The sequence below is a fragment of the Callithrix jacchus genome, chromosome 21 (assembly GCF_049354715.1).
Source record: "Callithrix jacchus isolate 240 chromosome 21, calJac240_pri, whole genome shotgun sequence".
NCBI lineage: Eukaryota > Metazoa > Chordata > Mammalia > Primates > Cebidae > Callithrix > Callithrix jacchus.
This window is the reverse complement of record NC_133522.1, coordinates 47,514,971-47,538,191: the sequence shown is the minus strand read 5'-3', so window position 1 is coordinate 47,538,191 and position 23,221 is coordinate 47,514,971. Positions and strand designations below refer to the sequence as shown.

The 23,221-nt window shown below is 53.9% G+C and overlaps 1 pseudogene; it reads left to right on the top strand.

Annotated features, from left to right (window-relative positions):
• The first annotated feature begins 21,429 nt into the window (after window positions 1-21,429).
• On the top strand, window positions 21,430-22,999 carry LOC128930361 (putative uncharacterized protein encoded by LINC00479; annotated as a pseudogene).
• Window positions 23,000-23,221: the final 222 nt, after the last annotated feature.

Sequence of the window (23,221 nt, the reverse complement as noted above, 5' to 3'; positions counted from 1 at the left end):
GCCCGGTCGCTGTCCCTGTGGTGCTCGGTCGCTGTCCCTGTGGTGCTCAGTGGCTGATTGGCTTCGGTTTTCATCAGTCCTCAGTCCCTCTGTCTTCTCTTTTCTGACTTTGAATTGTGGCATGGGCTCCTTCATGGGTTCATTCAGGCCTTTTGGGAAGTCTGGCCAGTTATTTGGTGGAATCTCTTCAGTTTAGGTTTATCTCATTTTCCTCAAGATGCAGTTTAGGTTACGCATTTTGGCAGAAATACCGCAGTCATGATACTGTGTGTCAAGGAGGGTTTTTCCTCTCCCACTTTTGTTTACGTCAATATGCAGTCTTGGATCCCTGTTTAATCGATGGGCTATACTCTGTGACTGTTTTGAGGGTCAGCTTAGCCCGGATTTAACCTCCACGGAGGCTCCTGTGCCCGTCACCTCCCATTCTTCCCCAGGTGCTTCCTTGTTTTCTGGCACAGTTCCAGGCCCATCTTGTGGAGGGCGGTGGCCAGTTGACCTCTTGGTGCTTCACCAGGACGGCTGACAGCACCGGGACCTGTGTCCCTGAGGGTTTCCTTGGCAAACAACTGGTTTACCCAGACTGTTCCACTCCCAGGCTGTTGAACCAAGAGTTGCCATCTTCTCCCAGGCCCTTGAACCTGCCTGACCCCAGTACTCAGGGAGCTTTGCTTACCAGTGCCAAGGTTAGCTGCTCATTTCAAGAGTGAGTGTGGTGTGTGAAGGCTGGCCTCCTGCTGGCACTGCGGGGGGGGGGGCAGGCACTGGCAGAAGGTGGCATGTGGAGGACAGAATCCCTGCCCTCAGCCGACACTTTGGATGCCAGGTTCTTCACATCTTAGACTATGAGCCCTGGACAAGTCTTCCTCCCTCCCTCATTCTGTCCTTTCTTCCCTCTCTCCCTCTCCTCCCCACTTCTCCTGTCCTTTGTTACTAATTGTCACATGAGGTCAGAAGTTCAGGACTCCACTGCATGAGGCACTGGGCCTCTGTTCTTGGGTAGCTGGGCTCTGGCCTTCTCTGCCCGCACACCTGTCCACAGACATTGACATTCAGGAGGGCAGTGGCACCAGTGTTTACTGCAGAATGAGGAGTTACCAGGGGGCCAGCCTGTTCTAGGAATGATGCTAGTCACTGCTTTAGGCCCTGCAGGCAAACAAAAAAAAATACTGCTTCATGAAATCCAGTGTCAGGAATGGCTGGATCCAGGCGTTCAGTGTCTCCTTTCCCCTGTCGCCTTAAGCAATGGGTGAGCCCTTCGCAAAATATATCCCTGTCTTCTTGTCCCCGAGGTTCAATGGCCTGAGGATCTCAGTAGAAAGAGAACTCCTTTCTCCCAACAATTCCCCTTTTCCAAGCCCCATATTAAACATCATTCACAGTTTCTTAGATGCTGTTTTTTCCATGTTCTAACAGCTATGAGGGAGGCAATGGCCTCTTACAATCGTCATTGGCAGCATTTTTTTCCTGTTTTAGAGGTGATCAGGACAATGGTACATTTAGAATTCATGGTGTCTCGGAGTGGATGCAGTGTGGTGGCCCTGTGGCAGGCTGTGCCCATCCCCAAAACCAAGCATGGCGGCCAGGGGAGGGAGTGTTCCAATGGCCCAGGCTGGGTCAGGCTGGCAGACGCCACCCTGAATGTGGAGGTGGTGGTTTCCCAAGGGAGACTCAGAGATCCTGTTATTGGAAAAGGTGGCCCAGAGGCCAATTGTCATGGCCACAGAGGTCCCCACTCAGGGTCCCTCACAGGGGCCCTATGGAGGTCTCAGGGAGCCACTGTGGAGCGGCCCAGAGTTGTATAGAACATGTGCATTTGCTCAGAAAAATGGAGGACTCCCTGATCCAGGGCATCTTCTCTCTGAATCATGGGATGTTCTGGAAGGTTCTGGAAGGCCTGCCCAGCAGTGGAAACTGGGTGCAGCAGCTTTGAAGCCATAGTGGGTGGGTCAGAGTGAGAATCTGGGGCCACCCACTGGATCCATCAGAGGTGAGGGAAGAGACCCCGGCTGCAATCCTCGGTGAAGTTCCCCAGTTGCACCCAGAGTGAGGAAGAAAGTCATCTCCACACACTGAACTCCAGGAGAGTCGGGGTGGTGCGGGGGGACCTCAGAAAGTGTATGCTTACCAGAAAAGGTCACAGGCCTGAATGTGGGTGAGCCCTGGGGGGAACAACCCCCTTGCTCAGGTGACCGCCTCAGCTGGCTTCAAGAGCCAAAGAACCTTCCGGAGCCTCCCAGGCAAAAAGAAGGCGCACAGCAAAATTCTGTTTCTCTGCCTGAAAAGTGCTAGGATCAGCATGTGAAATGTGAGCACACGAAGGAAGGAAGCTGAAATTTTAAAAGCTGCTTTGGGGCCGGGAGCAGTGGCTCATGCCTGTAATCCCAGCACTTTGGGAGGCCGAGGCGGGTGGATCACGAGGTCAAGAGATCGAGACCATCCTGGTCAACATGGTGAAACCCCGTCTCTACTAAAAATACAAAAAATTAGCTGGGCATGGTGGCGCGTACCTGTAATCCCGGCTACTAGGGAGGCTGAGGCAGGAGGATTGCCTGAACCCAGGAGGTGGAGGTTGCGGTGAGCTGAGATCGTGCCATTGCACTCCAGCCTGGGTAACAAGAGCGAAACTCCGTCTCAAAAAAAAAAAACAAAAAAAAAAAACCGCATTGGCTGCTGGATGAAGAGGAAAATGCAGGAGGTGAGGAAGCCACGGGCAGGACGGACTCTCGGCTTCTCATTCCTCCACACAGCACTGTATGAACCCAACAGTATCAACATACGACTGCGTGGAGCGCTTCAGAAAGGCGCTCCCCAAAGCCTGAGCAGGGCTGGCTGACCCCAGAGAGTGGGAGGACCCCTTTTACCTTGTCATGCCTGGGCCAACCTCACCCCTTGGAATGGAGCCTGGAGGTTTCAGCAGCCTCAGCCCCTCTGAGGCAACCTGGAGGAAGCTGGCCTCCCTCCCTGTGGTGTCTTCCTTCCTCCTTACATCACTGCCTGGTCCCAGCGGTGCTACTGGAAAAACGAGACCCAGGGAGGTGGCACCCAGCAGCTCTGTGGGTGGGGCCGGTGGGGAGGCTGCCGGTGCTCCAGGAGAAAGGACGAGCTGGCCTCCTGGGCTGCGGAACTCAGGCTGAGCCTCCCCTTTTTCTTCCCATCTTTCCTGGCAGCTGTGGGGGAGGACTAGCTCTTCAAGGGCTGCCTTGCTTGGCGCGGGGAAGGACACTGAGTGACGTGGGACCCCATCTTTGCCTTCAGGGAATGACCCTTTAAGTGGGATGATGTGGAGCCCAGGGGAGGGCTTGGCCACGTGCTGGCCCATCAGCCAAACCCATCACCTCTGTGAGCTCAGTGAGGCCAGGCCCAGCCCAGCTGGTCTCCCCAGGGTGCATGGGAAGGGGTGCATGGAGGAGGAAGGGAGGGAGGGTGTAGAGGAATGTGTCCCAGAAGAAGAGCCAAAAAGTACCCTCTCGTGATAATGCTGAAAGTTTTGCTTGTGTTTCCCTTCATTTGGCAATCAGCCAAGGTGTGTGACCCAACAAGTCCACCTGGTGCCCTAATGGGGCTGTGGCTGGATGTCGTCGCCTATAGGCCAGCTGTGACCCGGTGGAGATGCACAGGGCGTGGTGTGAGTCCGTCTGTGGGCCGTGAGGTTCTGCGAACCGTTTGTTCCTAGACCACAATGAACTGAACAGTCATTTAGAAAATTTCTACTCATTAGAAATGAGCACAAGACACTACCAAGAAAACAGGGCAGATTCAGAAGGATTCATAGAACCTTTGGAAATGGAAAGTACAGTGGGTGAAATATAAATCTCAGCGGATATCCTAACTACAGAGCAGACAGGCCTCATTATAACAAAGTTAGCTCAACCCAGCACCTGGAAGGGGCAGTTCCCATTTAAAGGTAACCTGCGCAGAGTACAGCACAAAGAGAAAGATGGAAATGTGAACAGGAAGTTGAGACTTAAAGGACGACATTTAAAGGAATTCTAAACTGAAAATCACTTTCCTTAGAATGTTGGCAGCACTGTTCTGTTGCCTCCGAGCTCCCCTTTTTGCTGTCTAGGAGTCTGCTCTGGCATCTTCTTTGCTCCACGTGGAAGCATTCAGGAACACCCTCCAGCCCATCCTGGCACCACCTCCTCTTCTCCTCTTTTCTTCTTCTTTTTATTTTTGCTCCTGGCATGGGCTGAGATAGACATGCTTTCAGGTCATCTTCTTCTGCTGGTGGGTGAACATATCTTCTCAGGGTTGGCCCTTCAAGGATTTTGCTTTTAATGCCCTGTCTCACTTGGGGCCCTGGCCCTATCTTCTGTCTGTGGGCTGTTCATCCCAAGGCCCCTGGGTGCCAACATCATTAGTGCAATTCTCATGTCAGTCCAAGCCCAGCTGGTGTTCACTACGCAGGCTTTATTTCCCTCTTCCTTTGGCCCCTGGAGATTTTGTCCCTTTCTTCATGTACATTTAGCTAGTTATTTAAAATCAGTCTCACATTTTATCCAGCACTCCTAGCTGTGCAGTAGGAATGTTTTCATGTTTAGTCCATGCAGTTGGCAGCAAAGAATCCTCCTCCAAGCTAGAGCTCAACATCCAGCTGAATGAACAGGCCCGGGTTGGGTGGAATCACACTGAATCACGATGATGTGCAAACAGTGGGTTTTGATGTCCTTGTGAATGATGACATAACTCTGTAGGGTGGCTGTGGGTGAGGGCGAGGCTATTATGAAAAGCACCAAAGCTTCGTCTTCCTTCGCTTGTAATAAATACATAAAGTCTTAAACAGGCCGGGCGCCGTGGCTCACGCCTGTAATCCCAGCACTTTGGGAGGCCGAGGCGGGTGGATCACGAGGTCAAGAGATCGAGATCGGCCAGGCCAACACGGTGAAATCCCATCTCTACTAAAAATACAAGAAATTAGCTGGGCATGGTGGCGTGTGCCTGTAATCCCAGCTACTCAGGAGGCTGAGGCAGGAGAATTGCCTGAACCCAGGAGGTGGAGGTTGTGGTGAGCCGAGATCGCGCCATTGCACTCCAGCCTGGGTAACAAGAGCGAAACTCCGTCTCAAAAAAAAAAAAAAAACAAAAAAGCAAACAAACATCAGTGTATGCATGTGACGGGGAGAATTCTAGGAGAACATGCTGCAAGATCGGAGCGTGACTGCTGCGGTGTGATGCTTGGACTTACGGGATGAGCAGGCGGGAGGGCAGGGCTGCATGGGGTGTGTTTTCATGCCATGAGTTTTCCACTTTTTGCACTGTGTACACTTACTGATTTGGTAAAACACACAATGAAAGGGAAGCTCGAAGGCAAGAGAAAAATGCTGTCAATGTTCTAAGGAAAGTAATTTTCAATCTAGAACTCCTTTCAATTTTGTCCTTCAAATCTCAACTTCTTGCTCACATTTCCATCTTCTATCTCTGTGCTGTATTCTGCAAAAGTTACCTTTAAGTGGGAACTGCTTCTTCTAGTTGGCTGAGTTGAGCTAACTTTGTTATGAGGCCATGTCTATGCTGTGGTTAAGATACCCCCTGAGATATTAACATGAGAGGGGAAAATGCTGCCTAAGCTTGTTTTTGCTGGAAGGAGAGCCCAAAGGGGCTCAGGACATGAGTGAGCCTGGCGGCGAGGGTGAGGGGGAAAGTGGGGTGGGGAGAGGGTGGGTGCACTTTCTCTCCGAGGGATCCCAGAATGACAGGCATCAAGGGCATCTACTTTTACTTTCTACGAAGGCTACCTTGGGTTTCAGCGTCAGTTCCTACAAAAAGCATTTCTTCCACACCCCCTACGCACCAGCGACCAGGCTAGGTGTTGAGAATTTCATGGCTTTCATGGAGGAGCACAGGTGACATCCCAGGTACATAAGTGACCTCCCACTAAGGGACACCATAAAACCAGCTCCGCTGATTTAGGGCTGATCCGTCGACTTTGCAACCATCCACACCAGATTCCTGTTTTCATAAGAACAAGCCCTCAGATGCGCACGGTAGCTGCTTGGTGAGGAGGCGTTGCGGGGAATGTTCCTTCCCTTTCCTTTAGCCCCGAGTGGGAATGATCGATGTTTACCAGCTCTGAGTAACTGGGCGGGGCGTCTCTAATGACCTGTTCCTCCTGCTTGCCTTCACGCACCCAGACTCTGGACTTGCCACTGAAGGAAGCAGAGGCCGCTTTGTCTCCTGCCTCTGACCCCTCGGGCGGCTCCAACCTTGACCCCTGTCTGAAGCCCTAACTATGTTTCCTCTAGCTGCCCCCATGTGTGGGCCAGCCTGGCTGCCTCCTGTGACCTTAGTGGGTGGCGGGAGGTGATGGGGCCCCACCTTCGACAGCACTGCCTACGGCCTGGCCTGGTGGGTGTCGCCCCATCTGCTAAGGTGAGTGGGCCACACCCTCCATTTCCTTACACTGGGACCTTCATCCTCGTGGCAGCGGAGGGCGTGGTCAGGAGACCTGGTCCCAGGCCTGGCCTCGCTGTTCCTGACCCTCTTGGTCAGGTCCTGATGCCTTGGGAACGGAGGGGGTTGAGGTAGACAGTCTACAGATCCAGCGTTTCATGAACTGAAAAAACTGTTGATGGTACTCTAATGAGTATATGCAAACTGTGTATTTGCATAGCAGCACCTCACGGGAGGAAAAGAGGAAATAACCCCATGCCCATCCACAGATCGGTGGACCCTCAACATGTGGTCTACCCATACAATGGGATATCATTCAGCCGTACAAACGAATGCAGTTCTGATATGGGCCACCATGTGGATACGCCCTTCAAACGCGCTGCTGTGTAGAAGGTGGCAGGTGGAAAGGCCACATACGGTACCACCCATTTTACATCAGAACAGGCAAATCCACAGAGATAGACTGCAGAGACAGACAGAGGTGGCTGCAGGGACCGGGGAGGATCTGCTTCATGGGGCCAGGGTTTTACTTGCGCGAGATGGGCTGTTTTGGAGCTAGAAGGAGAGGCCGGCTGTGTGGCGTTGTGAGTGCGCTCAGTTTTGTGCTGTGTGACTTCTTCGTGAGTAAGTCAAACACAAATACGGCTGCAAAACAGAGGCAAGTCCTGTACGGCCAGGACACGAGCTGAAACCAGCAAACCGGCGTGTGTCCGCGTGACTCTTCCAGTCCCATCGGGTTGCTGTGAGGCCAGGCGAGCTCGTGACAGCTTTTTTTAACCTTTCTTTTTTTGTTTCATAGTTTACCCCATTGCTTTTTAGCTGTGCTGACATCTTGAGACCTACTTAAGTGGTATGAAGTCAGGCTAAAGAATTCATTCATTCATTCATTCATTCATTCATTCATTCATTCATTCATTTCTGCGGTCGTTTGATAGATGTGTACTGCAGGGGACCACAAGCCAAGGGAGCTGGCCACCAACAGGACAGTCAGGGCCCCAGGGAACCCAAAGTCTCCCAGAGGCACCCAGCTCAGCACATAGCTGGTCACTTGCAGTCCTCGTGTCTATAAGGGTCAGGACCGCCAAGTCCACTGCCTTCTTCCCTCTACCCATCTTCTGTGTGATGGCAGCTCACCCAGGGAGCTGTATGAGGAGGTGCCCAGGCTACAGGGCCGGGCCTCACATACCTGACTGTCCCGCAGGGCTGGGAGCAGCAGAAGCCCCATCTGCTGAGGAGCAGGAGGGCATGCATGCTGGGGAGTGCCCAGGGCTGGGGGCTGCTCACCGGAAATGGGGAGATGTGGGGGTGCAGGGAGCACCCCAGGGTCACCCTTAAAGTGATTTCTGGGCCCTTTTGAGAGCCAGCTGGGCAGTGGCTTAGAGCTTTCTCCCTGGGGCCCCAGCAGGGGAAGGAGGTGCTGATGAGGAGAGCTTCTGGCCTGGTCTGGCTGGGAGACAGGCACCTGTGGGGACACTCAGCTGAATCCTCATGGTCAGAGTTCCCTCTGTGGCCCAAACCTCAGCTCCCAGGAAACATCCTTGCGAGAAGGGGTGGCTCAGCGGGGTGCCCTGAAGACCACACCTTCCTGGGAGCACTTCTAAAACAGCAGATCAGAAAGACTCCCCAAGGGGCGGAGGAGGTCCCGGGCGCAGAAGTGCTGTGTGCTGCGAGGCCCCATGGGTTTTCCTGGAGGGCACTGGGGAGGCGGCTCTGGACTCAGCAAGGCCCAGGAGGAGCAGCGGCATCGGCCCAGGCAGGAGAGGCCACAGTGGGCTCTATGGGGTCTGCTGGGTGATGTTTTAGCCACAATCTGACCCCTCCTGAAGGTCCTCTCCGCCCTCACGGTGCCTGGGGAGCTGTGACCCCGACCGAGCCTGCCTGTGCCATTCTTGTCTGCACTGGGCTCAGGGCTGTGCATGCCATCCTGCCTCATATCGGCCTCCACTATGGGCGAGGGGGACAGGGAACATCTTTCCATTCTGCAGTGGGTGACCTCAGAGGCCCCAGTGTACCTGGCTTCCCGGGGGGGCGGGGCGGCCTGGAAGTTCCATATGTGTGCTGGGCCATGCTTCAGGAGGGAAGGGGTTAACTAGACAGCCAGGCAGCCTCTGAGGTTGCCAAGCCGCCAGGAACCGCTTCTACTTATCTGGGCACATTTTTCCTTCATTTCTCAGAGCCACACTGCCTGTTGTGACCTGCCACCGGAAATCATGACCCCAACCTGCCTGAGCAGGCCTCCCTGGGGTGGTGCCTGCCTTCCCAGCTGGCGACCTCCCTGCAGGCTTCCCCCTCCCCTTATAGATCAGGGGCAGAGGTCCTGCTGTCCCACCACCCACTAGGAGGGTTAGGATGTGACAGCCAGGGGACTGGTCTAGTCTGTGTTTGTTAAACCTGAGGCCATGGCCGTCTCTTCCTAGGACATGGACTAGCTTGGGCAAAAAGGCCGAGAGTCCACCCATGCATGCATCCTCGCCAGGGGAGACAGTAGCAGTGGGAGCCAGGCCTGAGCAGCCCGTGGGTACCAGTTGAGGGGCCTGGGGCTCCACTTCACCCAGTGCAGGGATGGGAGGCCTCTAGAGACAGAGTCTCACTATGTTCACTCAAGTGATCCTCCCACCTTGGCCTCCCAAAATGCTGGGATTATGTCTATAATTCCATGGTGGCTGTGATCCGTGATGGTGGCTGTAGTCCATGATGGTGGCTGTAGTTCGTGATGGTGGCTGTAATCCCTTTTGGGATTATAGACATGAGCCATCATGCTCGGCTTTTAAATTTTTTTTTTTTATAATTAGCTGAAACTCAAATTTAGCTGGGAGCCTTGTATTTTATCTGGCATTTCTACCTATACTTAGTAATGGTAATACTAAGTATAGGTAGAAATGCTTAGTAATGCTTGGTTATCAGAAAATAATAAAAGTTGTTATTATTATTTTTATTTTTGAGACGGAGTTTCACTCTTGTTACCCAGGCTGGAGTGCAATGGCGCGATCTCGGCTCACCGCAACCTCTGCCTCCTGGGTTCAGGCAATTCTCCTGCCTCAGCCTCCTGAGTAGTTGGGATTACAGGCACGCGCCACCATGCCCAGTTAATTTTTTGTATTTTTAGTAGAGACGGGGTTTCACCATGTTGACCAGGATGGTCTCGATCTCTTGACCTCGTGATCTACCCGCCTTGGCCTCCCAAAGTGCTGGGATTACAGGCTTGAGCCACCGCGCCCGGCCTAAAAGTTATTTTTAAATTCTCTGGGATTTGGATTTTTCCTCAATAAGTGTGTTCCTCAGGTTGAACTGCACCCCACTAGCAGAGTGGTTCCTTCCCTGCCGATAGAGATGGCGTGCTCTGTAGCCTGCGAAGCTGCATACTGTGGGAGGGGAGTGGGGATGGATGTTCCTCACAGTGTCCCTCACGGTGGCGAGTCTCCTGCTGTGCGTCGCTGACCACCACCAGCCAGGGACTGAGGAGAGTGCTGTGAGGGTTGCAGAATCCTAGGAGACCCACACCTGCATGCAGGGGCTGCAGGCTCCACCATGAGTGCTGAGCCAGAGGCCAGGGATCAGGGCAAAGAGCTGGACCTGGGCAAAGCCACCCCACAGTGGCCAGGTTCAGGAGCCTGGCAGTGCCAACCCTCTCCCAGTCTCAACCTTTCCCACAGGATGAAGTGAGGACAGTGCTGGCTGCAGAAGGGTGCTGGGAGGACTGGGTGAGTCTTTTGGTGGACAGTGTGACACACATCTGGCTGGCAGGACCAGCTCCTGTCTTGTTAGCCATTGGTCAAGAATGTCTGTTTCCTGCCCCGAGATAACTTCAGTGTTTTCCTATTAATGTCATTAGTATCAGCCAGAATGGATGGTCCTGCAAGGTGAGGGAAGGATGAAGATTCTCACTGAAGGTGGAGGAAACAATGGGGGAGAAGGTGCCTAGCAGGGCAGGCATCAGCTGTCTCTTCCCTCTAAGGCCCCTGATAGGGTCTGGCTGTGTCCCCACCCAAATCTCATCTTGAATTGTAGCTCCCATAATTCCCACGTGTTGTGGAAGGGACCTGGTGGGAGGTAATTGAATCATGGGGGTGGTCCCCCCATTACTGTCTTCATGGTAGTGAATAAGTTTCATGAGGTCTGATGGTTTGCTAAAGGGAAACCCCTTTCGGTTGGCTCTCATTCTTTCTTGCCTGCCGCCATGTAAGACATGCCTTGCGCCTTCCACCATGATTGTGAGGCCTTCCCAGCCATGCAGAATTGTGAGTCTGTTAAACCTCTTTTTTTTCTTTTCTTTTCTTTCTTTTTGATTGTTTTGAGACAGAGTCTTGATCTGTTGCTAAGGCTGGAGTGCAGTGGCACAATTTTGACTCACTGCAGCCTTCACCTCCTGGGATCATGTGATTCTCCTGCCTCAGCCTACTGAGTAGTTAGGATTACAGGCACCCACCACCATGCCTGGCTAATTTGTTTTTATTTTTAGTAGAGAAAGGGTTTTACCATATTGGCCAGGCTGGTCTCAAACTCCTGATCTCAAATGATCTGCCGACCTTCGCCTCCCAAAATGCTGGGTTTACAGGAGTGAGCCACTGCGTCCAGCCAAACCTCTTTTTCTTTATCAATTACCCTGTCTTGGGTATGTCTTTATCAGCAGTGTGACCCCAGCCTTCCTGCCACACTAAGGAGGCCACACAGGGGAGCGAGCATGCGCAGGGCCTGGAGCCACGAGCCTGTGCACTCATGAAGGCTTTCAGCTGAGCTTGGTCCTCAGGCTTCCACCTGCCTCTTCACCCTTTCCTACGAAGCAAGGCCCGGATGTTGGAATTCTCACTCCTGTGCTCTGACAAGGGGACTGAGGATCAGGGAGGCCTCTTGCCTTCCTCAGAGCAGAGCTTCAGGGTGGAGGCCAGGTCCCCACCTGGGCTGTCAGACCCAGAGCTGCAAACCTCTGTGCCTGTGCTGAGGACAGATCCTATCTTATGGACTTTGGGATCTTTTTTTTTTCAGAGGAAGTTTCCCTCTGTCGCCCAGGCTGAAGTGCAGTGACATGATCTTGGCTCACTGCAACCTCCGCCTCTCAGGTTCAAGCGATTCTACTGCCTCAACCTCCCGAATAGCTGGGACTACAGGTGTGCGCCACCACGCCTGGCTAATTTTTGTATTTTCAGTAAAGGCAGGGTTTCACCATATTGGTCAGGATGGTCTCGATCTCTCGACCTCGTGATCTGCCCACCTTGGCCTCCCAAAGTGCTGGGATTACAGGCATGAGCCACCGCGCCCGGCCAACTTGGGGGCCTTAATGTGAATTCACGCTGTTGGAGCAGCTGGGGTGTGATAGGGTTGTTTCTCTCTTTCCTAAAGACTCAGCTAGCCCCCTACTGCCTTCTTGCTGCTTCAGTGCCCATCTCTCTCCCCCGGCACCCCGTGCTGAAATCCAGAGCTGTGCATCCATCCATCTCCAGGCCTGCCCCTTGGATGACCTGTGTGGGAGTTGGAGAGAGGGACGTCAAAGCAACAGATGGCATGTGGAGGACAAGCCATCTGTCTTTTGACCTGCACCATGGGCTCTGCTCTCCCTGCCCCTTTGGGAGTCCCTGGTGTCCCCCCTGCGTCTGGGGCAGCCTTCCTTTTCTTCACGCCCCTCTCCATCTCCAACCAAGCACTGGTTTCTGCCCCAAATCTCCCTCAAACCCGAGCCCTGACCCCTGCTTTCCTTCTCTCTGGGGAGGGCTCTAAGGAACTCCAGGTCTCCGGGAAGCCTCGTGGCCCCATGTCCAGGTGTGATGTCCTTGCCTGAAGCCCCATAAGAGGAGGTGCTTTATCTCGAGATTGTACTTCCCTGTGTATCTGCATGGAGGCCACCAGGGAGGTGTATCCCCAGACATCTCTTCCCTGCGCCCTAGAGACTTCCAACAGAGGGCACCTCCCAACAGGAGAGAGGTCTTCCTTCCCAGCAGGTTCCAGGCAGATCGATGTAACAATTGGTGGTGGAGAGTCGGGAATGTTGGGGAGGAAGAAAGGGTGGGGGACAAGGGCCAGCACTGGGGCAGGGGTGAGGGCCAGTAGCTCCTTCAAGGGACTTCAATAAGATAGGATGGGGGCTGGGCATGGTGGCTCACACCTCTAATCCCAGCACTTGGGAATGCCAAGGTGGGTGGATCATCTGAGGTCAGGAGTTCGAGACCAGCCTGGCCAACATGGTAAGACCTCAGCTCTACTAAAAATACAAAAGTAGCTGGGTGTGGTGGTGGGCGCCTGTAGTCCCAGCTCTTTAGGAGGCTGAAGCAGGAGAATTGCTTGAACCTGGGAGGCGAAGGTTGCAGTGAGCCGAGACTGCACCACTCCACTCCAGCCTGGGTGACAAGAGCGAGACTCCATCTCTCTCTCTCTCTCTCTCTCTCTCACACACACACACACACCACACACCACACACACACACAGACTAGACTGGTATTGGGACACCTGTATGTTCACTGAGACATGAGAAGGAAGGCTGGCATACATATGCAGGTGTGTGTCTGTGTCTGTGCGTGTGCATGAGGTGCTTTCTGGAATTCTCAACCCCCAGAATGCTAAGAGCCAATCACACTTATTTGGAACCCACTTTCCACCCCGCTCCTCTGGTGTCTACACTGGGGTGTGTGTAGGCTGGAGGAGCAGCTCTCTTTCTTCCCCGTATGTCCCCGTCCTAGGTCCAGGCCTCACCCAGGGCACACTCTCAGCAGTGATCTGTGGAGCGACGGTGAATGGGAGGCATGGCCGGCAGGATTCTGAGCTGGCTCCCAGGGTTTTTGGGCCCGGTGCACACATACCTGCTATTCAAACAAAACATAATTTAGGTGTTACCACAAAGGAGCTTTGTAGATGTAATTATGTTCCCAAATCGGTTGAATTTAAGATAAGGTTACCCAGGTGGGACTGAGCTACTCCCATGACCCTTTAAATCTGGGTCCAGAGGTTAGAGAAAAAGCTCGGGAATCGGAAGTGCAGGACGTGGGTGGTCTCTGGGAGCTGAGAGTGCCCTCGGCCGACAGCCATCAAGGAAACAGGTTTTCAGTGCTACAGCTTGTGAAGAGCTGAAGTCTGTGAGCCTCCTGAATGAGCTGGGAGGTGGACTGTGTTAGCCCATTTTGACACTGCTATAAAGAAACACCTGAGACTGAGCAATTTATAAAGAAAAGAGGCGTGGGCCGGGCACGGTGAAGGCCGGGCACCAGGAAGCTCAGAAGGTCGTGAGTGACTCAGACCACTCAGCGGCCAAGTGCTGGAGCACGCATGGAAGGCCAGGCCTCCCGCCTCCAGGGTTTCAGCTGCCCCACACCTGCCGCTTCCAAGTTTACCTATATTCAAAATCATTGCAGCTCTCTCCAGATAAGATATAAAAACGGCCCCCTAGGTCATTAAAAGACGCTCACTGTTGTCAGTTGTTAGGGAAATCTGAGTGCAAACCACAATGAGATGGCGTCTCACACTCACTGGAACGTGTATAAGCACAAAGTCACACGGCAGCAAGAGTTAGAGAAGATGTGGGGATGCCGGACCCTTGGCCCGGTGAAAACGTAGCATGGCTGAAGTGGCTGCTCCTCACATAAGTTAAGCATAGAACTGCCACTCCAGCCATCCAGCCCACGGCTGGGTTTATGCCCAAGAGAAATGGAGACATATGCCCACACCAAAACCTGCACATGAATGTTCCTAGCAGTCCTGTTCCTAAGAGCCAAAAGGTGGAAATAACCTACGTGTCCATCAACTGGGGGATGGAGAGACGAATGCGGCCCGTCCATACGGTGGAGTATTACCCAGCCAGAAAGAAAGCAGTGACACACACAACAGTGTGGATGAACCCTGAGAACACTGGGCTCAGTGATAGAATCCAGACACAAAGATCACCGATGATACGATTCCATGTACAGAAAATGACCAGGATAGGCGAATCCATGGAGACTGAAAGCAGAACGAGGGTTGCCAGGGGCTGGCGGGACACGGAGGAATGGTGAGGTGGTAGCTGAAGTCTATGGACTTTCTTTGGAGGTGATAAAAATGTAGTAAAATCGACTGTGTTGATAATTGCACTACTGAATATTCTAAAGGCCATTAAATTGGAGATTTTACAGGTGAACTGTATGGTGGGTGAATTATGTCTCAATAAAGCTGTTACCAAAAAATAAAAAAAGCATTGCTGCTGAAACCCAGCCCCATTCTGTCCGGTTCCCTCCTATCTGGCTGTGGATGTGGCAGCTCCGTGGACAGGTGCCATCTATCAAGGCAGGGAGCCTTCGAGGAGCCCCCGGCCCCCCTCCTGCAGAAGGAGCCCCCCAACCCCGAGTGTCTCTGGGAGGCTCTGCTCCTCCTCAGCTTCCAGGTCTCCAAGTGGGCAGCCTGCAGCCTCCAGGGGCTGATGTTCCTGAACTTGTCCTCACAGGGAGGGTAGTCTTGAAGACTTTCAAGCCTGGATGAAATGTTTCGTTTGTTTGTTTGAGATGGAATCTGGCTCTGTTGCCCAGACTGGAGTGTAGTGGTGCGATCTCAGCTCACTGCAACCTCCGCCTCCAGGTTCAAGACATTCTCCTGCCTCAGCCTCCCTAGTAGTTGGAATTACAGGCACACACCATGCCTGGCAGATTTTTCTGTTTGTTTATTTTTGTATTTTTAGTAGGGATGGGGTTTCACCGTATTGGCCAGGTTGGTTTCAAACTCCTGACCTCAAGTGATCCCCCCACCATGGCTTCCCAAAGTGCTGGGATTATAGGCATGAGTCACAGCGCCCGCCCTCTGGATGAAATGTTAACTGTTATTTTCTGAGCATTAATCCCGTGCAGGGCAAAGGACATTATCTCTGGCCACTGTGGTGGTGGCCACGTAGAGGATCTTCTGTGCACATTTTGCAGGGAGAGCCTTTGGGGGCCCTGTGGCAAAGAGGTTGAATGACACCCAAGGGGGCAGAGTCAGGGTAGGACCTGGTCTCTGATGCTGAGGTTCTTGCCCCTCTGCCCCACAGCTTCCTGATGTGGGTTGTTCTCAGGCAGACATCCCCTAGCCAGCCGCAGAGGGGCACCAGCGGCTGCCTCAAGGTCCAAGGTTTGGGGGAGCTGCTGTGGCTGAGCACTGGCCTGCATGTGGGGGCAGTGCCGTGAGGCTGGGCCTTATTCTTTCTATAAAATGAGGAGTTGGTCTTGATCATAATTGTGTAGAGGATTGAGTAGTGGCCCCTCAAAAGATGTGTCTAAGCCCTACCCCCAGTGCCTGTGAATGTCACTTACTTGCAAATAGTGTCTTTGCAGATGTGATTAAGAATCTTGACCGGGCATGGGGGCTCACGCCTGTAATCCCTGCACTTTGGGAGGCTGAGGTGGGCAGATCACTTGAGGTCAGAAGTTTGAGACCAGCCTGGCCAACATGGAGAAACCCTGTCTCTACTGAAAATACAAAAATTAGCAGTATGTCCTGGCAGGCTTCTGTAATCCCAGCTTCTTGGGAGGCTGAGGCAGGAGAATCACTTAGACCCGGGAGGTGGAGTTTGCAGTGAGCGGAGATCATGCCACTGCACTCCAGCCTGGGTGACAGAGCGAGACTCCGTCTCAAAAAAAAAAAAAAAAAAAAAAAAAAATCTGGAGTTGAGCTCATCTTGGATTCAGAGCGAGCCCTAAACCCAGTGAATGGTGTCCTCATGAGGTTAGACAGACAGAAGGCGGTGGACAGCCACGTGGGAGGATGGAGGCGGAGACTACAGAGAGGCTTCCACAGCCACAGCGGCCAAGTGTAGAGGTGACCCTCAGAAGCTGGAGGGCCACAGAACAGACGGCCCTCCGAGCCTCTGCCAGGACCCGCCCTGCCCTGGCTTTGACTCCTGACTTCTGGGTTTGTGATCCTTCGTTGTAGCATCCACAGGGTGTGAATCCTCCTGCAGAATTACAGGGAACATGTTCCTGCACACTGCAAACCCTGACTAAAGCCACGTTTGCCGAGAGCTCCGCCGGAGTTAGGGAAGCAGCAAATACAGCTCTAACATCGTAAAACCATTCAAACTAAATGTCCTCAGCGTTGTCCCCAAACATGTTCCCTTCCTATGTATGGGGACAGGTTCCGCTACGGCGCCCAATGCTGATGACTCACCTGCCCGCCCTCCCCTTTTCTCCCTGCCTAGCTGGAGCCACCTTCCTCCATGGCGCCCCTGCAGGCCCCCAGCCTTGGTGTCACAAGATGAGCCTTTAACATACAGGTCTGTCCCTTTTTCCCTCCAGCCCACAATGGAAGGAGGGTGGGGCCTCACAGGTGCCACCCCGAGGCCTGGCATCATCGGGCTGGCCCCAGTGAGGAGAAGGCTTTGACTCCATGATGAATCCTTTATCGGGGGCTGACTCCAGGCCCGGCTGTGGTCTATTTTGTAGAAACTGCTGGAGAGACCTGTTTTGCTGGGCTGATGGACTCAGCACTAACGAGGGGAACAGGGCGAGGTCCTCGGTCCAGCAAGTGAGGAGGGATTCCAGATGAGCCCCTTGACCATCTTCCTATGCGCAGGTGGCTTTCGGGGTGCTGAAGATGGAAACAGCCTGGTCTTCACCGTCCAGGCCCTGACGGAGGAAGGCGCTCCCGAGCGAGGCTGAGGGCCCCTTTTCAGACACACAGTGGCACCTTGTTTCTCTGGGCTGGGGCTTTGAGGTGGGCCAGTGTTGCTGGCATGGGCCCCTAAGTTGTGGGCGCTTGGAGGGATGGAGGCCTTTAGGCTGCAACAAGTTACCTGTCTTGGCTTCTGGTTCCTCAGCTATTAAACCAGATGGTCAGAGCAGGGAGGCTGAGGGTCCCGTCAAGGTCTGCAGGTGGATGACCTGTGTGCAGAGGCTGCACTGTGAGCGAAGACCCGGGCTGGAGGATGTTTCCCGTGCCACCACTGCAGGGAGGAAGAGAGTGAATCCCTGTGAATGCGCAGAGAAGGGCGAGGGGAGGGTGCAGAGGCAGGTGGGGGAGGGAGGGAGGTTAGGGCAGGCTGGTTCATTTCCCAAGGCCGCTGTAACGGACAGTCACAAACCTAGCGGCTTCAACAACACACACTCATCACCTTGTGGTTCTCAGAATCAGAAGGCTGGAATGGGTCTTGTGGGGCAAAAAGTTGCCAACAGTCAGTTCCCCCTCTCAAGGTCCTGACGGGGGAAGGGCTCCAGCTTGTGTCAGCAGGGCCGGCCTCTTCTGGAGGCTCAAGGGAGAAGCTGCCTTCTTGCCTTTTCCAGCTTCCTGTGGTTGCCTGTTGGCCTCGAGGTCCCTGCAGCAGGTCACGTCACTCCCTCTCTGCTTTGTCCTTGCATCTCCATCTCAGCCTTCCCTCTTCCCTCTCATAAGGATCTTGGGATGACACTGGACCCCCCCTCACTGCTAACCCCGGAGAATCTCCCCTCTCAGCATCAGTCACATCTGCAAGGTCTCTGCAGAAGCTCTGAAGACTGACGTTGGCATCTCTGCAGGGGCCGATATTCTGCCCACCACAGGGGCCCCACCTGACGATAGAGAAAAGGCACCTAAGGCGGCGGGAAGGACATGGTGAGTGAAAGAGTCAGAGGCTGCGTGGAGCCAAAACTAGGCTGGTGTGTGCCAGTGGTGTGTGTAACAAGAGCTGTGTCTCATGTTTCTGCCTGCCTTCCTGCCTCAGCCACTGACTGGAGGTCGGCAGGTATGACAGTTCCAGAAATAGCACTTCTGGCCTGATCTGACCCACACACAGGTGACGGTCAGGTGCAGGAATCCCTGCCCCCACCTTGTGAGTTCTGGGGGTGCCGAGCCAGGGCCCCACCTCTGCCCTGGGCGCACCCTCTGCCAGGTTTGCTCAGAGGCTCCCTTGAGCTCAGACACACCCAGGAGCCAGAAGGAGAGGACTTGTAAAGACAGAGACCGTGACCCCGGGCAGGCTGGCGTCCCAGCCCTTAGGGAAGAAATAATGAGTAGATGATTGTGTGAGAAAGATGAGAATCAGGCAGATGAAGAGAAGGCCGGGGCAGCTGCCAGCCCCACTCCCTACCCCCAGGACTGAACCTCGGACCCCACCTGACATTCCAGCTCCACTGCGCTGCCCTGGTCTCTGTGACAACTGGGAATCATTTTACAAACAGAAGATTGTGGATCCGTGGGAACACAGAGGTGAGGGGAGCAAAGGTTGCCTTTACGGCAACTTGGTGTGAAGGTGTCAGGCCAGGCCTTGGAGCCAAATTCTATGCAGGATGACTCAGTGCAGAGGGCAGAAAACAGAGTGCTGTTCCTGGCCCTTTGCCTGGTAGCTCTGGTTATGGAGCCAGTGCAGCAGCAGGGTGCTCTGGGCCTTAAGTGACAGAATTCCTCACTCTCTGAGGCCAGAGCAAGGCTTTGGAAAGGCTGGAGGGAGGCCATGAAGTCAGTGAGGTTTTCCTGGCTTGCCCCATGGAGGTAAGATGGCTGCAGGGGCTCCAGGTATCATGTCTGTTGAGGACAACACCCAATCAGAAAGGAGGGCAGGCGGCAAAGGGGCTTCTCCTCTCACAGCTCTTTTATCACAAACTCCTGCCTTGTCCAGAAGCCCTTAAAGACTTTGCTGTGTTTCCCATCAGCAGGAATTCGAGGCAGGAAGGAATCTCACAGGGATTCCCAGTTCACCCCTAAATCAGTCCCTGGGGCCCGATGGGGCAGTGTCTGAGCGGCCCAGGTTGCAGTCCTGTGTCCTGAGAAGGAGGCCAGCCTTGCCCCTCAGGAACTGCATGTGCCCAATGTGAGTGTGTGTGCCCACCTGAGTGTGGCTGTTCACCTCAGTGAGTGTGTACATGTGTCAAAGCGGATGTTTGCATATGCACAGGTGTGTGCTGTGTGTGTACAAAGCAAGGGCAGGGCATGTGGGGAGGTGGGGTGATTGTGCAAAGCAGAGTGAGCTGGAAGAGTTCCTGGAAGACATGGATGGACCCGTGACAGACTGTCGGCTGCAGAGACCAGCCCTTCCAACACCTGCCTGCCCATTTTCTTGGCGATGGTCCCATTTTCTGTAAAGGACCTGGTCCAGGAGCTGATGCGCCACTCTCTCCTGCTCGCCTGAGTTCTGGACGTGCTGCAAAACAGTGGTCAGGAGATTGGCAGCAGGCCCTGGTTAGATGTGAGATTTCTTCTGTGGCATTCAGCACAGGTCACCTGAAGTCACTTTCGGACCCGTTCACAGTCCCTTCTGCACAGGTGATCTCCTCCCTTCCATTAAGAGTGTCGTTTTGATGATTAAAAAAAGTTGTGCCTGTTCATTGTAGCAAAACTAGAAGATACATGGAAAAAAATCATCTCTTTCTACAAATTAACATTTTGTAGATTCTTTTCTATGCAGATGAATTCATATTCTTTTCCTTTCTATCTGACATCCAGATAAATGGGTGTCAAAATCCGCAGCCCACCATGTGATACAGGCTTTCCTTTTGGTAATAGGTGCTGAACGCTTTCTTATGCCAGTGAACGTTCTTCTGCAGCGTGACTTCCAGTAGTATTCCACTGAATGGACGAAACACAGCGTAACTTCCGGTAGTATTCCGCTGAATGTACGCAACACGGTGACTTCCGGTAGTATTCCGCTGAATGGACGCAACACGGCGTGACTTCCGGTAGTATTCCACTGAATGGACGCAACACGGCGTGACTTCCGGTAGTATTCCGCTGAATGGACGCAACACGGTGTGACTTCCGGTAGTATTCCACTGAATGGACGCAACACGGCGTGACTTCCAGTAGTATTCAGCTGAATGGACGCAACACGGCGTGACTTCCGGTAGTATTCAGCTGAATGGACGCAACACGGCGTGACATCCGGTAGTATTCCGCTGAATGGACGCAACACGGCGTGACTTCCGGTAGTATTCCACTGAATGGACGAAACACAGCGTAACTTCCGGTAGTATTCAGCTGAATGGACGCAACACGGCGTGACTTCCGGTAGTATTCCGCTGAATGGACGCAACACGGCTTCATCAGCCGCTGCTTCGTCTCCTGTGAATTTGGGTTTCCCTGAGTTCCTTGTCAGCAGCAACTCCGCCTGAGTTTTATGGGCACGAGGCAGGCAGCCCCACCTGCCAACCACACAGCCCACTCACATGAAATGTCCCAACTCAGAAACTGGCACCCGAAACCTTCCAATCACCACTCCCATCACCTCCACTCTTCAGAAGCAATGGGGCCTGGTGAAAGGGCACTGTTGAAGGGACTTGCAGTCTCCTGGGGGTGGAGGTCACCTTCCCCATGCCCTGCAGCCCTCTCTTCCTCTCCTGCCCCCTCCTCCTCTCAGCACAGGAGACACGTGGGACATGCCTGATCCAGGACATGGAGGGGTCCTGGTGGGGCGGAGAGAGGAGAAAGGGGAGAAGGGAGGAGTTTGGAGAAGCCACTCCAGCGGGGAGGGGAGCAGGAGCTGGGAGATCCCACAGGGGCTTGTCTTTACAATGCTGCTCTGTGACCCTGGGAAGTCACCAGCTTTTCCATGCCTCAGTTTCCTTATCTATAAACAGAGAGCCTGGGAGGAGAGACCGCCAAGGTGGCCCTGGGGCTGACATCCTTAGAGAAGGAGACAGTAAGGGCCTTCCTCTCCCAGGGTTCCTTGTAAGCAGGGTGCAACTTGCCAAGGGTGCGGGCGTCTCTCTGCGGGGTGCCGGCCCTCACTCCTCAGGAGAGTTCTCCTTCACCGTGGGGTCTGGTGGAAGCCTCAGAGCCTGCCCAGCAGCTCTCCTGTGAGTGGGGCCAGTGCGGTCCCTGGGTGCTTGTGCCACCGGTGCTATAGAAGGGTGGGGACTGCATGTGGGGGCTTCTGCAGCACTGGAGGGGCCGACGGGGCAGGGCTGGCTGCTTGTCCCGTGCTGGAGGTGAGACTGGAGCACCAGGATTCTCTGCTGGATGTGGTCACCTGGCCTGGGGGGTTCAAAGTGCCTAGCACAGGTGCTCACCCCTCTTCTCCATGACCGCCGTCTGGACCTGGGGCAGGGAGCCTTCCTCTAAGCCTGGTCTCCTCGCTCCCCCAGGAAGGTCCTGGAGGGGATGGCCTGGGATCAGACAGGACTCAGTTCCCACCTCAGGAGGCCTCTGGCCATGGAGGTGGTAAGATGCCTGGTGTCCATCTGTCTGGGTGTCTGTCTGACTTGGGAGCTGGGCAGCGCTGCCTGTGTCCAGCGACATGGGGAGGTGTGTGCGGAAAAGCAGGTGCCACCTCGCTCACATGGGGGGAGTGGCTGGGGTGGGGGCTGATGGCTACTGGTTCTTTCCCCAGACCATTTCCAGGGACCCCGGCACCCACAAGCCGGATCCTGGCATGCTTGGCTGCTTTCCTTCAAGCCATGGCCTCATCAGACCCCAAGGCTCCCTAGACAGGGGTAATTATTCATGTGGCCAGGGACCCAGGTACAAACTCTTCTCCCTCCCACACCTGCAGAAGCTGCTCTTGTGGAATAAGCTCCAACGAGGGGAGGGCAATTGTTTATTTTAATCATTAAGACATTTTCTGTGATATACGTGTTGGCTGAAACAAATCAGAAGATATAGAAAAATATGAACAAAAAATTAAACACAGGGCAGGCACTGCAGCTCACGCCTGTGATCTCAGCACTTTGGGAGGCTAAAGCAGGCAGATCTCCTGAGGTCAGGAGTTCGAGACTAGCCTGGCCAACATGGCAAAACTCCTTCTCTACCAAAAATACAAAAGTCAGCCAGGCATGGTAGTGCCTGCCTGTAATCCCCAGCAACTTGGGAGGCTGAGGCAGGAGAATCACTTGAACCTGGGAGATGGAGGTTGTGGTGAGCCGAGATTGTGCCATTGTATTCCAGCCTGGGCAACAGTGAGACTCCTTCTAAAAAAAAAAAAATTTAAAGACAAAAAAATGAAAACCATTCATGAGCCCATCAATGGGGGCAATGCCCTGCTAGCAACCCACGGTGCTTCCTTTCAGCGTTGGGTTCTGCTTCCCTCACACAGCAGGGTCCCTGAGGAAGTCAGAATCCACTGGCATCGTCTGCAGTGTTGTGTTTGGTGTGGGAACTGCTGCGTGACGTCAGACGAGTGAACAGCACGTCTGGGCGGTAGGGCTCCCACACAGAACGTAGGACGCCCAGTGACATGCGAATGCTAGGTAAGTGACACATAGCTTTTTGTTAGAAGTATATCCCAGGCAACATCTATTTTTTGGAAATTGAAATTCACATTTAACTGGCCATACTATTTTTTGAAATTGTTTTTGTTTTCTAAATCTATATTTTGTTTGCTGAATTTCGAGCAACCTTAGATGAGAGGCGACTCTGAGATCAGCATCCCCACAGGCCCACCTCTGGCTGGAGAGACAGAGTGAGGTGGGGGTGTTGCCAGGGACAGAGAGCCAAGGTCCACTTCCATGCCCCTGCCGAGCTGGAGCCAGAGGCCTGCTTGCTGGGGGCCTGGGGCTGGGTGGGGAGGGAGCTGCTGCTGGCATGCTGTCTGCAGAGGCCCTCCAGGTTCCCCCACTCCCTCTTGCCTGGCAGGCCTCCTGGCCCACACTCTCCTTCTCTGATCCCCTGGGTGCTTCCCCCACTCCGTGCAGTCCCCCTCCCCTCTGGGGAAGGCTGGACGCTGGCACCCAGTTCACCCAGTGTGCAGAACAAAAGCACAAAGCACAGAAATGCAGCCGCTGTGCGGGGGCGGGCTTCTCCCTTCCCCTCCCTTCCTTCCCTCCTTGCTCCTCCTCTATTAGAAAATGTGAGTGTTAGGGCTGAATGGTGTCCCTTCAAAACAGGTATGTTGGGGTCCTGATTCCCGGTCCCTTAGAATATGACCTTGCTTGGAGATAAGACCTTTACAGAGTAATCAGATTAAAATGAGGTCGCTGGAGGGGACCCTAATGCAATACGACCGGTG